Genomic DNA, 15,938 nt, shown 5'->3' with positions numbered 1-15,938 from the left:
AGCTCTGTTCGTTTTTGTGTTTTTTGCGTCTATTTTCGTCTCTGTCAGCTCACTGCTTGTGTATGACCGCCAAACACTGTTGGATCTTTGCCCCTCTCCCACTGATATGATCAACTTCGACGTTGGTTTTTCGACGTCCCAGTCAGCTTTTTCACCTGGCCGGATTCCTGCCTTCCTTTCCCGCCCCCTGGCTCCTCTCCCCCGGCGGAAGCGTCTCCGGCGCCGCGGTAAACGTGGCGGCCAGCTGGTGAAAGTTAGGGCACTCCTGGCCCGGCTTCCCGTGGCTCCTCGAAGGATGAATGGTGCGGTATCCGGTCTCCTCCTGCACCCACGCTCGCTCGATCCGATCGGCTCCTGGCTGGTTCCTATCGTTGGTTTGGAGGAAGAAGCTTGCCGTCGTCGCTCCTGCTGTCCCCGCCCCCGGAGGCGCGGGGTGGATCACCGCCACCTGCGGGCTGTGTGTCGGGCCCCACCCGGATTAATTGCGGCCTTGGACGTGCTGGCCCCCGCCAGGTTCGGTCTTGTGAACGCAAGATCTTTGACAAACAAAACTTTTATCCTGAAGGATTTCTTCACTTCCCGCGGACTGGACTTCCTCTGTGTGACGGAGACATGGCTGAGAGCCGGTGAGTCCGCCCCTCTTAATGAACTTCTGCCTCCGGAGTGTTCCTACTTTAATTCCCCACGGCCGTCCGGTCGAAAAGGAGGAGTCGTTTTTAAAAATGACTTTAAATGCCGTCAGATCCGCCTACAATCCTCCTTTTCAAGCTTCGAACTGTGCATGTTTGAACTGGGTCTTTCTGATGTCGTCCTGTGTGCCGTCATCTATCGACCACCCAAGTACCACAAAGACTTTATAACTGACTTTTCTGAATTTCTGGCTGAAATCCTGCCCAAATGTGATCGTGTCCTTATTGTGGGTGATTTTAATATTCACACCTGCTGTCCAGATGAGCCGCTTTCCAGGAGCTTCCTGAATATAATCGACTCATTTAACTTTGTACAGTCTGTGTGTGGTTCTACACATGAACGCGGGCATACACTCGATTTAGTGCTCTCGTATGGTTTGTGTGTTTTTAATTTGGACATTTGCGACGCTGTGTTCTCTGATCACATGCCGATCCTGTTTGATATTGCCACGCAGTGTCCAGTTAAATTGTGCGCACCGCCCCAACGCTCTCGCATGTTTAATTCTTCGTCTCCTGCTCGGTTCTCCTCTATTTTTTCGACTCTTTGTGATGATAATTCTGCAGCATCTGTGTGTCTGAATACTGAAGAGTTGGTTTCTGGGTTCAACTCTATCTGTTCACAAACACTGGACACGATCGCGCCTTTCAAATGCCGCCGCGCTAAAGCCACGCCTCAACCCTGGTTGAATGACGTCACTCGGGCTGCCAGGCGCGTATGTAGAAGAGCAGAGAGAAAATGGAAAAAAGACAGGCTGCATGTGTCCTTTGCCATTTTTAAAGAAAGCCTGTTTTCCTTTCAGATGACTGTAAAAGCAGAAATGAATATATATCTATCTCAGATTATATCTTCTAACTGTAACAACCCCAGAGTTCTGTTTAAAACTATTAACACTGTCATTGATGCTCCCAAATCTGCTGGTTTTGATGCTTCTTTTGAATTCTGTGAAAATTGTCTCCATTTTTTCACTGACAAAATTGTGTCAACTAGAGCCAGTCTATCTCAGCCTTCATATGACCCTTCTGTTCCCCTGCATTTCTCTTCTGTTTTCCATCAGTTTGAGCCGGTGTCCTTTTCTTTTTTAAGTGACACAGTTAGTCATATGAAGCCCTCTGGTTCTCCTGCAGATGCCCTCCCACCTCGCCTGTTTAAGGAGGTACTTGCTACTATTGGATCAAGTGTCCTTAACATTATCAATAGTAGCCTCTCTTCTGGAATAGTTCCAGTAGAGTTTAAACATGCAGTGGTACGACCTCTACTTAAAAACCCAGCCTCGACCCCTCTCTCCTCTCTAACTTCAGACCTATCTCTAATCTTCCATACATTTCCAAAATATTAGAGAAGATTGTCTACAGTCAGTTGCTGCCCTTCTTAGAGGATAATGGTATCACTGAGCTGTTCCAGTCCGGTTTTAAAGCCCTCCACAGCACAGAGTCAGCGCTTCTAAAAGTTTTTAACGATATCCTCCTGTCCACTGATTCTGGTAAATATGTTGTCCTGGTGCTTTTAGATCTGTCTGCTGCGTTCGACACCGTCGACCACGCCACCTTAATCACTCGTCTTGAGAACTGTGTGGGCATTAAGGGCGCCGCCCTCAACTGGTTCCGGTCGTACCTAACCGACAGGAGTTTTTGTGTAAAAGTAGACAGTTTTATGTCGTCCACAGCTCCTTTACCACATGGGGTCCCCCAGGGATCAATCCTTGCCCCAATTTTATTTGCGCTTTACCTTCTCCCCCTTGGTTCTATTTTTAGGAAGTACAGTATTGCATTTCATTTTTATGCCGATGATTGCCAGATTTATTTTCCCATGGCACAAAATAACACGGTTCAAAGTCTTATTGACTGCCTGCACGACATCAAAGTCTGGCTTTCAGCTAACTTCCTGAGCCTAAATGAAGACAAAACAGAAGTTATGTTGTTCGGTCCAAGTCGCTCTCCCTCCCCCAACGTTGACCTCGGCACTCTGACCCCGTATCTCAGCGACTCTGTCACAAACCTGGGGGTAAAGTTTGACTCAGATTTTAAATTCGAAAAACAAATCAGCAGCGTCGTTCAAAAAAGCTTTTATCAATTACGCCAAATAGCGAAAGTGAAACCGCTTCTATCAAGACATGATCTTGAGAAATTAATCCACGCTTTTATCTCGACTCGTCTTGATTACTGTAATGCCCTGTATGTTGGCATTAGCCAGGCCTCCCTCGCCCGCCTGCAGCTCGTGCAGAACTCTGCTGCTCGTCTGCTAACACAGACCCGCAGACGTGAGCACATCACCCCTATTTTAGCGTCCCTTCACTGGCTCCCTGTGCGTTACCGAATACATTTTAAACTCCTTTTATTTGTTTTTAAATGTCTAAACAACCTCGCGCCAACCTATCTCTCCGACCTCCTTCAGCCTTACTGCCCCACCCGATCCTTAAGATCAGCCGATCAGCTGCTGTTGACGGTCCCTGACACAAGGCTGAAGCTTAGAGGTGACAGAGCTTTCGCCGTTGCTGCTCCCAAGCTCTGGAACGACCTACCCCTGAGTGTTAGACAAGCCTCCTCTCTTCCTGTTTTTAAATCTCTCTTAAAAACATACTTTTTTTCCATGGCTTTTAACACTGAGTGATATCCATCCTGCAATGGCGCCCCATAATACACCTGCTGTGATCCTGTTTTTATGTTTTTATGTTTTTATTAATTCTATTTTAATTATTTATTTTTTATCATGTTCTGTTTGTGTTGTGTTGTGTTGTGTTTGCTCGGTACTCGTTTTATCTTTTAACCTGCTCATTGTACAGCACTTTGGCTACCCCTGTGGTAAATTTTAAATGTGCTTTATAAATAAAGTTGATTTGATTTGATTTGATGATGATCAAATAATATACACCTTACACTGTTGTTGGTACAGATGGCCACATCTCAGGCATTTGAGTAATATAGTGTAACCTCGCTTCATGAACCTGTTGTGTTCACTAGTGCATTGCGTTAACCATACAGTGATTTCAGTTACATTGTACAGCCTCTACGTGGCGTAGTGAGTCAGACGGAAGAGATGCGGCGAGGTGAGGAGAGAAGAAGAATGTAATGTAGGTAAATACAGATACGGGAATAAAGATGCTGACTGGAAAGTAACGCGTTCGTGTTGGTTATTACTACACACCCAGCATAACAAGTGGCGACGAGGATAAAGAAATAAAAGAATGGCTTTACTCGGTTTACAACCGCCCTCTGCGTTCCTGGAGTGCCCGGGAGAGCCGAAGATTATGTTCGAGGATTGGAGGAAGCTATTCGACAACTACTTGCTAGCAATCGAAGGTCAAGAATTTTCCGTAGGGAGGAAAAGAGCCCTGCTGATTCACTGTCTGGGAACAGAAGGACAAAGGTTGTACAATACCTTGCCGCTTACTGAGGATACCTACAGTGGTAGCTTACTGGCTTTGCAAACATTCTTCACCCCGAAAGTCAACGTGGTCACGGAGATACCGTTTTTGGCAGTGCGCTCAAGCTATGGGTGAGTCAACGGATCACTATGTGGCAGCGCTGCGTGAGATAGTGAAACGTGCGATTTCAGTGCAATGGAAAATGAAATGATAGGTGATCAGATAGTGGAGAAAACGTGTGTGCCTCGTATACGTGAAAGACTGTTGTTAGAACCCGAGCTAACTCTTGACAAGGCACTTACACTAGCCAGACGAATTGAAATCGCCGTTGCTGATGCAAAAACGTTCACTGAGACTGGAACGAAGCTAGTCTCTGCAGTCTACAGACAGGGAAATAAGAAGGCGGGAAACCCCAAAGACAAGTATAAGCACAAAGGGGGGAAACGGAATGATGCCATTCAACAATGTTACAGATGTGGCTCTGCTGATCACTTTCCTTATGACCAGTCATGCCCAGCTAAAGAAGGTAAATGCAAAACATGTGGGAAGATAGTCTACTATTCCAGAGTGTGCAAATTCTCTGCTAAATCAGTCAATGAAGTGAGTTTGCCTGAAGTGACCGTCCTCAATATTGGCAAGAAGACTGATGTGCAAGAAAAACTAATTGGAACTTTCACTCTGGCTACATCACCTACAAGTACACATACAAGTGACATGTTAGTTGACACAGGATCTGCTGTTTCAATACTACCCGAAAAACTGTACAGAGACAACTTCAGCACAAGTAAACTAAGCCCACCTACTATAAAACTCTTGACGTACTCAAGACAGAACCTAAAAGTTTTTGGACGTCTTAAAGTGACAGTAAGATACCAACAGAGGACTGCAACTGGATTTTTCAACACTGTAAAGTCTGGTACACCCCTCATTGGGCTGGATCTATGTGAAGACCTCAACATAGAGTGGAACCAACAGTGGACTGTGCCATGCTTTCACAGTTACCTAAGCTCCCTGAAACTACAACCACTTTGGACATTGGACATGCCAAAGGCTTTGTGCATAAGGTGCAGATATGCACAGATGTTAAACCAGTGCAACAAAAACTCAGACGCCTGCCACTTTCAGTACTTGATACCATCACGGCAGAGCTGAATGAACTGGAAAAGCAGGGAATCATAGAGGGAGTTGATTCATCCAAATGGGTTTCCCCTATTGTAGTCGCTAGGAGGAAGAACGGGAAAATCTGCATGTCTGTGGATATGAGAGAACCTAACAAGGCCTGACAGCCATCCATTACCACTGATCGAGGACGCAATAGCTGAGCTGCGTGGGTCAAAGATGTACTCTACTTTGGATCTGAAAAGCGCCTACCATCAACTGGAACTGCATGAGGAGAGCAGAGGTCTCACTGCTTTCATTACACATGAAGGATTGTACAGATACCGCAGAGTTCCTTATGGACTAAGTTCAGCACCTGCAGCATTCCAGAAAACTATGACAAAAATACTCAGTGGATTAAAGGGGGTTAAGTGTTACCTAGTAGATGTCATAATATATGGGCCCTAACAGGAAGAACATGACGATAACCTGAAAGCTGTAATGAAGCGTATTCAGGAAGTGGGTCTGCAGCTCAACAAGGAAAAATGCAATAACAGTCTTCGATAACCTGCACCATTATTTATTTATTTGCATTGTATCACTTGATGAACACAACAGTACATATATTTCTATATGTATTATTTTTGTTTGTTTCTATGACTACCTTTACAATAACAACAGCACAGCGGATAAAAAACACTCTTGGAGAAGTCGCCTTTTTGCTACTTTCTGCCATCTATGCCATTGTGTTCATGTCATCATGAAAGACATGAACATTGAGCGCAACATCAAAGTAACTGCTACCAGGCTATTATCCGCCAACCGCCGTGCTCAAGTTTATCCAGCTGCAGTACTGCAGACACTCTTTTAGGAAGGTCTACCTTAAAGAATGCCCATTGTGGAACACCCAACTTAAGGAACCGCCCACAGCCCCCTAGGGGAGCGACCACAGTGCTGACAACGGAAATGAATCAGAAATACATTTTAAAACATGCTGCAGAAAATAAGTTTATGGAAATTACTAATAAAATTGCTTGGCCACGACAGTGGAATATTTCCAAGGAACATTTTGTGATCTAATCAATTAATTAAAGCAAACAAAAGGTGACTAAAAAAAAACATGTGTTGATCTTTTAGAATAAAGAATAAACTATAGATTGGGTTCGCTCAAAATGAAGTACACATACATTAGATTGTATATTACTGACATTTAAGAATACCGAATTGTAATTTATGATTCAAAATGATAACATTTGAATATTCAGTAACATACTTATATAGGACTGTCTCAGAAAATTAGAATATTGTGATAAAGTTCTTTATTTTCTGTAATGCAATTAAAAAAACAAAAATGTCATACATTCTGGATTCATTACGCATCAACTGAAATATTGCAAGCATTTTATTATTTTAATATTGCTGATTATGGCATACAGCTTAAGAAAACTAAAAAATCCGATCTCAAAAAATTAGAATATTTCCTCAGACCCAAGTAAAAAAAAAAGATTTATAACAGCAAAACAAAATCAAACATTTGAAAATGTCAATTAATGCACTCAGTACTTGGTTGGGAATCCTTTTGCATGGATTACTGCATCATTGCGGCGTGGCATGGAGGCAATCAACCTGTGGCATTGCTGAGGTGTTATGGATGCCCAGGATGCTTCAATAGCGGCCTTTAGCTCATTTGCATTATTGGGTCTGGTGTCTTTCAGCTTCTTCTTCACAATACCCCACAAATTCTCTATGAAGTTCAGGTCAGGGGAGTTGGCAGGCCAATCGAGGACAGTAATGCCATGGTCAGTACACCAGTTACTGGTGGTTTTGGCACTGTGGGCAGGTGCCAGATCATGCTGGAAAATGAAATCATCATCTCCATAGAGCTTTTCAACAGATGGAAGCATGTAGTGCTCTAAAATCTCTTGGTACACAGCTGCATTGACTCTGGACTTGATGAAATACAGTGGACCAACACCAGCAGCTGACATGGCTCCTCAAACCATTGCTGACTGTGGGAACTTCACACTGGATTTCAAGCAACTTGGATTTTGCTCCTCTCCAACCTTCCTCCAGACTCTAGCGCCTTGACTTCCAAATGAAATACAAAACTTGCTTTCGTCTGAAAACAGGACTCTGGACCACTCTACAACTGTCCACTGCTTGTTTTCCATAGCCCAAGTCAGACGCTTCCAGAGATTTTAGAGCACTACATGCTTCCATCTGTTGAAAAGCTCTATGGAGATGATGATTTCAAGGCTTGTAATATTTCAGTTGATGTGAAATGAATCCAGAATGTATGACATTTTTGTTTTTTTAATTGCATGACAGAAAATAAAGAACTTTATCACAATATTCTAATTTTCTGAGACAGTCCTGTACAATAGATTGTATATTAGTGATGTTTAAGAACTTAAAAGTGTATGTATCTTTCAAATTAAAAGAACAGAATATTCTGTAAACATCACATTAGTGTTATTAAAGTTAAATCATATGCTTTTAATTCAGCGTTTGCACTTCAAATCTCACATGTAGTTTACTTTATTGATGCTGTATCGCACCTCAAATTGATTATAGTTGTGTATTATTTATTAATGGTGTCATCGCACCTCAACCTTGATTATATTGTTGTATTTTTTTACACCACACAAGTTAAATAAATTATATATTGTTTTACTTTCAGAGTGCAGTACAAACCTTTACTTTACTTCACACACTCTGAATGCTTTACATTTCACATCCCGGCTCAAATGATTGAAACTTATTTGCTAATTCAATTTTCAAACAGGTAACTTAGTGTGCAGAAAACATTTCAAAGGTTGAACTAGCTGCCAGTGACCTTACTAACCTCCCCTTCACATTGTCACCTTCTCCATGCTCCATCAAACATGAAGCCCCTTGGCTGTCATATGTGGGTCCAAAAGTATTTATTTGAATTATTGAGGGCAGCACGGTGATGCAGGGGTTAGTGCGTGTGCCTCACAATACGAAGGTCCTGGGTCTTATCCCAGGGCTTGGGGTCTTTCTGTGTGGAGTCTGCATGTTCTCCCGTGAATGCGTGGGTTCCCTTCGTACTCAGGCTTCCTCCCACCTCCAAAGACATGCATGGGGATAGGTCGATTGGCAACACTACATGGGCCCTTGTGTGTGAATGTGAGTGTGAATGTTGAATATCTGTTGGCCCTGTGATGAGGTGGAGACTTGTCCAGGGTGTACCCCGCCTACCGCCTGAATGCAGCTGGGATAGGCTCCAGCACCCCCGAAAGGGACAAGCGGTAGAAAACGGATCGCTGGATGGGTGTTGAATTATTGACCAACTTTTAGAATATGTCATTAAATGTTCCTCAGTACAAATTTCGTTCAAGAAATACGTTGTTCATTACAATCTCCTATTACTGTTTTATTTATAAACATTTTGGAGTTATGAAGAGGGGTTGGGTATTACAGTTTACAACCTTCATTTGAATTTTCGTAAATAACTGTTTTGTTGGAGCACTCTCCAGTTTGGAAGATACTCTTGAATGAAGTTGGTGAGATACAAGAATCATGAGTCAACATTTCATTAACCCTGTAAACCTAATCCTTAAGTTAACAATAACTGTCATTAAAAAGAGAAACGCCTAAAAGCGCCCTGCATACGTGCGTGCGTGCGTGTGTGTGCGTGTGTGTGTTTGTCGGGGGAGTGCGTGTGAATGTGTGTGTGAGTGTGCGTCAATGTGCGTGTGTGGGAGCTGTGGATGCGTGTGTGTGTGTGTGTGTGTGTGTGTGTGTGTGTGTGTGTGTGTGTGTGTGTGTGTGGAGGGGGGCGTGGGTGTGTGTGTGTGTATTTGGATTTTTTTGCATACGATACAATCTAATGCATCACATATTTCCAGTTGTTTCATTACAGCATGTCCGAAAAGGAGTAGGAAGAAGCTGAGCTTATTAAATCCTACCCCTTTTCATGTCGTTGCAATTTTATCCGATTTCTTTGTTCTCTGTTTGTAACAGAACAGTGAATAACTAAATAATAAATGAATAATATACTATATGTTGTGTAACAGAGAAGGGAAGGATGCGACAACCAGGGCAGGACTGCGGTTTAGAAGGTTTATTTTAAACCTTTGATGAATACGTGGCGTGTGTATGCTACTCAAAGTGAATGAGTGTTGACTATGTGTAATATTAATAATGTAAATGTTACCAAGGGTTGTTGTCAGCAAATGTTGGTTGTATCTTTTGTCGTTATCCAAGGGGGAAGGCGAAGAGGCAGTTCGTGGACAGGCAAAAGGTCGTGGGCAAGAGCAGGGCAGCGTGGTCTGGGTCCGAGCAGGGAGGTCGTGGATCGGGGAGAGCAGTCAGGAATCCGGATGGGTGTCGAGTGACAATGCACAATCACGGAGGACAGGAGAGTCACTGTGAAAAATACAAAAGGGCATGAACCAAGGGAAAACAAGGAGAGAGAGAGATCATAACAAGGGCGAGGAAATCACTGGGAAAACAAGGGATGCCAGACGTGATGCTTACTGGAAGGTTAGTGACGTTCTGGCAAAGGTTCCTCGGGTCCGCTGGTCTTTATGCTCCCCCTCGTCAAGTCCAGGTGCGCTGATAATTAATTGTTTGCAGGCTTGTTGCTGTGTGGGCGTGTTGTGCTCAGCGCGAGCAGAGGCGTGTGTGAGTGTGCTGCCAGCAGAGGGGTTAAGAGAGGTGCCTGCAGCTCCAGCTGCAGAGGAAACGTGGGTTCGACTCCGCGTCATGACAGTACCCCCCCCACCCCCCCCTTATGCGAGGCCCCCGACGAGCGCCGGGGAGCATCAGGATTGGCACGGTAGAAATCCTCCAGAAGAGAGGGATCGGCAAGATAGGAGGCAGGAACCCAAGATCTGTCCTCTGGCCCATATCCCTCCCAGTCGACCAGATAAACGAGCCCCCTACCTTGTCGACGGACCCTGAGGATTTCCTTGACCATCCAAACCTGATCTCCGTTCGCCAAGAACCTCGAGGGTGGGGGGGCAGGGGCAGGAGGGAACAGAGCGCTCTCCGCTACCGGTTTAATCTGAGACACATGGACCACTGGGTGCCGCTTGACTGAGGGTGGAAGAGCCAATTTGACAGATACAGGGTTTATGATAGAAATGATGGAGAACGGACCAACATAGCGTGGAGCCAATTTTCTTGATGGTACCTGGAGACTGAGGTCCTTAGTGAGAAGCATAACTTGTTGTCCTGGTTTATAAGACGGAGCTGGAATGCGATGACAGTTGGCGTTGCGACACATTTTCTCGGATGCTCTTTCCAACGCAGCACGGGCGGCTCTCCACACCCTCTGACACCGTCTAATGTGAGCTCTAGTTGAAGGAACAGCGATCTCCAGTTCCTGTTGGGGAAATAAAGGGGGTTGATAACCTAATGAGCACTCAAAAGGGGACATACCGGTAGCGGAGCTCTTCAAGGAGTTATAAGAAAACTCCACCCGTGGCAGAAACTTGCTCCAGGATGTGGGTTGATGACTGGCGACACATCGGAGCATGGTCTCCAAGCTTTGATTTGGTCTTTCAGCCTGCCCGTTGCTCTGGGGATGGTATCCTGATGTGAGGCTGACCAAGGCCCCGATACCCTTGCAGAAGGCTCTCCATATTTGCGATGTAAACTGAGGACCTCGATCAGAAACGATATCCACCGGAATTCCATGTTGTTTAACGACGTGAAGAGTGAGGAGGTCAGAAGTCTCTGAGGCAGAAGGTAACTTTCGCAGTGGAATAAAGTGGGCTGCCTTAGAGAAACGGTCAACAATAGTAAGGATTGTGGTGTTACCTCTTGAGGCTGGAAATCCGGTGACAAAATCCAGGGCGATGTGCGACCAAGGATGGGCAGGAATGGTGAGAGGGTGAAGAAGACCAGCAGGAGGCCTATGTGACATCTTACTACGGGCACAAGTTGAACAAGCAGCAATGAACTCACGAGTGTCCTGGGCCATGGATGGCCACCAAAAACGTCTTCGTAGTAGTGATAGTGTTCGTTGAAAACCAGGATGGCATGAAAACAAACTGGAGTGTCCCCAATCCAGGACCCTGGGTCATAGCTCCCGATGGACAAACAGTTTGTTGGGAGGTCCACCTCCCGGTCCTGGATTGGAACGCAGTGCGGACTTAACCAGGTCCTCCACTTTCCAAGTAACCATCCCAACGATGCGAGTGAAAGGAAGGATGGGTTCCGCCACTGCCGGACTGGTGGACTCCTTCAGGAATAACCGGGACAGTGCGTCAGCCTTAGTGTTCTTGGATCCTGGTCTGAAAGAGAGCACGTAATCAAAGCGAGAGAAAAACTGCTGCCACCTTGCCTGGCGATTGTTGATTCTTTTGGCAGCACGAATGTGTAGAAGGTTGCTGTGGTCAGTAAGAATCTGAAATTGGTGTTTAGCTCCTTCCAACCAGTGTCTCCATTCCCCCAGGGCCTCATGGATCGCCAATAACTCTCTGTTCCCAGCATCATAGTTCTGTTCGGCTGGTGTCAGGCGCCTGGAGAAAAAGGCAACAGGGTGAACCAAATTGTCATTCTTGGATCGTTGAGATAGAATAGCCCCAATCCCTGAGTCTGAGGCATCAACTTCCACCAAAAAGGCAGTGTCTAGGTCGGGGTGAACTAGTATGGGTGCAGAAACAAAACGCTCCTTTAACTCCTCAAAGGCCTTCCTTGCCACAAGAGTCCAAGCAAAAGGTACATTAGTGGATGTAAGCGAATGGAGTGGAGCAGCAACTCTACTAAAGTCTTGAATGAACCGACGGTAGAAGCCGGCAAAACCAAGGAACCTCCGAAGTTCAGTCCTAGAAGTAGGTTGCGGCCACTTTACCACGGCCTCCACCTTCCTCGGGTCAGGCTTTATGTGACCCCTTTCGGCCACGAATCCCAAGAACTCCACTGAAGAAGAATGGAAGCAGCATTTTTCAGCCTTCACAAAAAGACAATTTTCCAATAAACGTTGCAGAACAAGTCGGACATGTTTCTGGTGATCAAAGAGGTTACGGGAGAAAATTAGAATATCATCCAAGTATACCACCACAAATTGATCCAGCATGTCCCGGAGGATGTCGTTGACGAGCGTTTGGAAAACAGCAGGTGCGTTGGTGAGTCCAAAAGGCATCACCCGGTACTCATAATGCCCCATATGAGTGTTGAAAGCAGTCTTCCACTCGTCTCCTTCTTTGATCCGGACCAGGTGATAGGCGTTACGGAGATCCAGTTTGGTAAATATGGTAGCAGGTGCCAACAGTTCAAAAGATGAGTTAAGTAGTGGAAGAGGGTACTTATTCTTAATGGTGATGTTGTTAAGGTGACGGTAGTCAATGCAGGGACGAAGGGATCCGTCCTTCTTGGCCACGAAAAAGAATCCCGCCGCCAGAGGTGGTGTAAGGCCCTCGGTGATGTAGTTTCTCATGGCTTCCTTCCAGGCCCGGCCCTAACCAATCTGGCGCCCTAGGCAAGATTTTAGGTGGCGCCCCCCCACATCGGCAGTGAAGTGTATATACTCACAAGAAACCGAATAGCTTTGTCTTTGACCTTTTTTTTTTACTTACAACCAGAGGTGGGTAGTAACGCGCTACATTTACTCCGTTACATCTACTTGAGTAACTTTTGGGATAAATTGTACTTCTAAGAGTAGTTTTACTGCAACATACTTTTACTTTTACTTAAGTATATTTATAGAGAAGGAAGGCTACTTTTACTCCGCTACTTTTATCTACATTCAGCTCGCTACTCGCTACTAATTTTTATCGATCTGTTAATGCACGCTTTGTTTGTTTTGGTCTGTCAGACAGACCTTCAAAGTGCCTGCCTTACTGGTGACGTTTCACTTCGTTCCACCAATCAGATGCAGTCACTGGTGACGTTGGACCAATCAAACAGAGCCAGGTGGTCACATGACCTGACTTAAACAAGTTGAAAAACTTATTGGGGTGTTACCATTTAGTGGTCAATTGTACGGAATATGTACTGTACTGTGCAATCTAATCATAAAAGTTCCAATCAATCAATCAAAAGTGTGAAGGAAAAAATATACTTTTTTTATTTCAACCGTACATCCCGTCAAAAGCCTCAAGACTGACCGCACATGACGACGTTCCTGTCTTCACAATAAAAGTGCTGCTCCATCGCGCCTGCGCTTTCAAAACAAGAGTCTCTGAAAGCCAGCGCAAACAAGCTAGCAAGCTACGGAGTTTGACGCCAATATATTTCTTGTAAAGTGTATAAAAACGAATATGGAAGCTGGACAAATAAGGTGCCAAAAACCAACCACTTTCATGTGGTATTAAACAGAAAGGAGGAACTTTTCTTCTCCTCCATTTGAAAACGTGGACGTTATCATCACTACTGTCTGATTACAATCAACGCAAGTCATCAGAATCAGGTAATACACCAACTTATATTCTAGTCTGCATGAAAGAAAGGAATCTATATGTTAAACATGCATGTATATTCATTAAAACATCTTTAACATGTAAACAAAAACAGCTAAATAAATACATATAAATTATATACTGTATATATCAATGCGCACCGTGCGGGGGGAAGGGGGGGCGTAATGTTGTAACAAATAATATTTCTATTAAATAGGCTTTAATTTGCATTTTAATTAACGTGGGATTATTTTTTGTATTTAGAAATAATAGTACCAACTTTTTTTTCTTTTTTTTTCTCCAACATTTGTGGCACTGGCGTGGCGCCCCCTGATGGACGGCGCCCTTAGCATTTGCCTATACGGCCTATGCCACGGGCCGGCCCTGGTTCCTTCTCTGGAAGAGACAAGTTATATAGACGGCTAGATGGCAAGGTGGCGTTAGGGAGTAACTCGATGGCACAATCATAAGGTCTATGAGGGGGTAGTCCCATGGCACGTACCTTGCTGAAGACCTCGGCTAAGTCATGGTAGCAAGCTGGAACCAGAGATAGATCGGCCTGGGGAGTCGTGGTAGTGGAGTGGTAGACCAGATGAGATGCTGACCCAAGACAGTTGGCCATGCAGGTTGTGCTCCAAGCCAAAATTCTGCCGGAAGACCAAGAGATATGGGGGTTGTGGTGACGGAGCCAAGATCTTCCAAGTACCAGTGGAGCTACCGGGGCTTCCAACACCAATAAACTAATGATCTCTCTGTGATTACCAGAAATGGTCATGGAAAGGGGCTCCGTGCGGTACTTGATGGGGCCCAATGGTCGTCTATCTAGAGCCTGTGCAGGCAGCGTCTTGTCCAGGGATATCAGTGGAATGCCCATCTGTCGGGCGAACATGTAGTCCAACAAACTCTCATCAGCTCCAGAGTCCACAAATGCCTTCACTTGAATGCTCCTCTTGTCCCAGGCCAAAGTAGCGGGTAGCAGTATGTCAGGATTATCTTCTTTACGGGGAAAAAAAGTATGGCTCACCAGGATCCCCTCTGCTGGTGAGCCTGATCTTTTGGTCTTGCAGGACAATTATACCGGACGTGTCCGGCTAGACCGCAGTAGAGGCAGAGGCGCTGTCTGTATCTTCTCTCCCTTTCTTCAATGGGTAACCGTGTCCTACCCAACTGCATGGGTTCCGGGGCTGCCATAGAAGTAGTTGTGGACCGGTACGGGTCCCCTTCTGTCTTGAAGATAGGCAGTGTCTGGTTCCTAGAGGCACCTCTCTGGCCTCGCTCAGTTGCTCGTTCACAAAGTCGAATGTCAAATTGGAGGGCCAGTTCAATGAGGTCTTTACAGGACGTGGGTCTGTCCCTCAGTAGACCGTCCTTGATTTCATCAGAAAGACCGCGACGAAATGCACTTTGGAGCGCCTGGTCATCCCAACCGCTGTCTGCCGCCAAAGTCCGGAACTCCAAGGTGTAGGCTACCACGGAGCGTGATCCCTGCAAAATGGAGTGCAGACGTCCGGCCGCGTCCCCCCCTTCCTTGGGGTGATCAAAAACAGTCCGAAATTCAGCACGGAAGGCAGAATAGTCAGAGTTGAGCCCAATGGTCCTGTCGACTGCAGCTGTAGCCCACTTGAGAGCCGGGCCGGAAAGTAGGGAAAATATAAATGCTATCTTAGCGCCGTCGGATGAATAACGGGAGGGCTGGTGACGAAAAATGAGGTCACATTGTACCAAAAACCCTCTACAAAGTTCAAAGTCCCCTTCAAAGGGTTTAGGGCTGGCAATCCTGGGCTCTCTTTCCAAATTGCTGTGTTCGGGTTCACGGATTGGAGAAACACGCGGATGTACCACCGGTCCAGGACTGCCCCCGGGGCACAAGTTGTTGCCTGGAATATAGTCTGGTGAAGGCTCTCTCAAGATGATCCTCAAGGGCAGTAAACCGAACCTGATGTTCGCTAACGACGGAGCTAAGGATAGCTAGGTCGGAAGATATGGCTATCTGGGCCTGGGACTTGCCGCTGTCGCCTGGTTCCGACATGTTGTTGGCCAGAACGTACTGTTGTGTAACAGAGAAGGGAAGGAGGCGACAACCAGGGCAGGACTGCGGTTTAGAAGGTTTATTTTAAACCTTTGATGAATACGTGGCGTGTGTATGCTACTCAAAGTGAATGAGTGTTGACTATGTGTAATATTAATAATGTAAATGTTACCAAGGGTTGTTGTCAGCAAATGTTGGTTGTATCTTTCGTCGTTATCCAAGGGGGAAGGCGAAGAGGCAGTTCGTGGACAGGCAAAAGGTCGTGGGCAAGAGCAGGGCAGCGTGGTCTGGGTCCGAGCAGGGAGGTCGTGGATCGGGGAGAGCAGTCAGGAATCCGGATGGGTGTCGAGTGACAATGCACAATCACGGAGGACAGGAGAGTCACTGT

General features: G+C 45.6%; 1 protein-coding gene across 1 annotated transcript in view; it reads left to right on the top strand.

Moving 5' to 3' along the window:
- ngef (neuronal guanine nucleotide exchange factor) overlaps positions 1–15,938 on the top strand; it is a 91,649-nt gene that overhangs the window by 1,883 nt on the left and 73,828 nt on the right. The window lies entirely within an intron of this gene.

Source organism: Nerophis lumbriciformis, linkage group LG30 (genome assembly GCF_033978685.3).
Source record: "Nerophis lumbriciformis linkage group LG30, RoL_Nlum_v2.1, whole genome shotgun sequence".
Classification (NCBI taxonomy): Eukaryota; Metazoa; Chordata; class Actinopteri; order Syngnathiformes; family Syngnathidae; genus Nerophis; species Nerophis lumbriciformis.
This window is presented reverse-complemented; position numbering and strand designations above follow the sequence as displayed.